At 34.7% G+C, this 2,039-nt stretch overlaps 1 long non-coding RNA gene across 1 annotated transcript in view; it reads left to right on the forward strand.

The window, feature by feature from the left end:
- Window positions 1–375: 375 nt before the first annotated feature.
- Window positions 376–2,039, forward strand: part of LOC121092732 — an 11,546-nt gene continuing 9,882 nt past the window's right edge. Inside the window, exons 1-2 of the long non-coding RNA XR_005829364.1 lie at window positions 376–648; window positions 1,696–1,985. This is a non-coding gene — a long non-coding RNA (uncharacterized LOC121092732). The remainder of the gene's footprint in view (window positions 649–1,695; window positions 1,986–2,039) is intronic.

The following is a 2,039-nucleotide window of genomic DNA, read 5'->3' on the forward strand; positions in this document are numbered from 1 at the left end:
TGCATTTGCCTTCCTTGGTCTACACTGTAGACTGTAATCTTGTAAGCAGTAAGTCATTCCTGGTAAGCACACTGCCCACCGCAAAAATAGACTTCATAGAGCTTTTCTACATTGTTAAAAATAATGCAGATAATCATATCCAGAGGGAAGAAAATAATGTGAAAAGCTTACACACCGGATTTGTTTTTGTTTATGGAGAATTTCCAAATTAAGAAATTCTTAGTGAAAATAAATCATATCTTTATCTAAGAGGTGGTGCTTCAGCACATAGTGCTCCATGCCTTTTCATGTATAAGCAGAATTCAAAAGCGATTCAGGACGATATGACCCTATCTTGCACTCCAGTGAATTTCTGAGCATTGCGTCTGATTCTACAGAACTGCTGTTGAACCACGCAGATACTTAATCAGCCACTAAAGACTGTTAGGAATAGTTAGAGGCAGTATTTTCACTTTCTTTCATAGCACTAAAGAAACAAGGCAAAACACATTTCTGCAGCATCCTTCGGTTTGATGCAATTTAAATTCTTAGTACTTATTCTTGCAAATGGGGAAAGATTTAAGGACTAGACCAAGATTTTACAAGTTGTAATAAAAAGTATTTTATTTTTCTGTCTTTTATTCAGGTGAAGGTCTATTAAAGACAGTGGTGAGTATACATTTTTTCTGAATAATGATAGCAATAACCATTTCAGCTGTCTGCCTATACTTTGCTTTTATGCATGTATCCATTTACAATATTAAAAAGAACTAATACAAAATGGAATAGCATATACTGAAGAGATTAAATGTTTCAAGAAAGGATCACGCATTTCAGTCATTATGTCAACAGTTCTCAATATATGCATTTGAAAATCAGAACATCATCATCATAGAATACTAGACTGATTTTAATTTGAATGATACTCTTCTTTGTACATCTGAATTTAAATCTGGACCTGCGTCAACTCAGTTCTCAGTAAACTGTGAGCATTGTTTTAGTCTGTGAAGATCTGGGCGAGAAGGAAAAAAATAAAAATATATACTAACTGCACTCACATTAAGTTATTTTTAAATATATTGTAAATAACTAAAGTGAATCTAACTGCTTATACTTGAATCAAGAAAAAAGGAAAATAGGAAGGCTGCGGTGTAAAGAAATTTTGATTGTATGTCAGAATTGCTTGAAACCCCTGAAAGATCCAAAAGACTTGATCTATGAAGGGAAAAGAAAGAGTAAAAGTCAAAAGCCTTTGTTGACAGTTAAGATTCAAAAAATTGAAACAGAAGAAAAACACTGAAAGAAATTAGTATGATTGACTGATTAAAATAAACCGTGAGTTTATATTAGCTTTTAATTGCTTCCAGAGAAATGCTTTACAGTATATCCTTTAAAGTAATCACAACTGTTGGAAAACTTTATACCTATTGTTCTTTACATCACATAGTGAGAATTCCACCAATGAATGTTAGGGTTGCTACAGAATTAGAAAAATATCAGTAATGCATACCATATATTGTACAGTTAACCCTCAAAAAAATCTAAAAGTAAGGTGTTTTTCCAAAGGAAAGTTGTGATCACATAGAGTACAAAAAGATTCTGTCAACATAGAGGTTAAACTACAATAGTCCCAACATACCACAACTTTTGTCTGAATTGCAGCACCCTGAACAGGAGTATAAAGGCTGTGCTTACATCCGTGACTCTCCTTTCTAGGAGGAGAACTGGGAACACCCCATGCCCAGCAACGCTGGATGGACTTGCAATGAGACATAAGCGTATGTCATGCCAGAGGAAAACTACAGGAGAATGTGTGAAGTATTCCTAAGGAATAATAGCTTTTTCTTGAAATTATATGCTGACATACCGTGGCATTCCTCAAGGGACTTGTGACCAATTTACCTGCTGAAGGAAATGTTTCCTGTGCTTAGCAAACATGATTGCTGGTTTGGTACCTAATGTCAATGTGTAAGTCCTTAATCAGGAGCAAGAATGACTTAAAACAGGTAACATCCACACAAGGATGCATGCAAGATTTGGGGAGTTAATATCTAGGACTG

Source organism: Falco naumanni, chromosome 8, assembly GCF_017639655.2.
Source record: "Falco naumanni isolate bFalNau1 chromosome 8, bFalNau1.pat, whole genome shotgun sequence".
In the NCBI taxonomy this organism is placed as follows: domain Eukaryota; kingdom Metazoa; phylum Chordata; class Aves; order Falconiformes; family Falconidae; genus Falco; species Falco naumanni.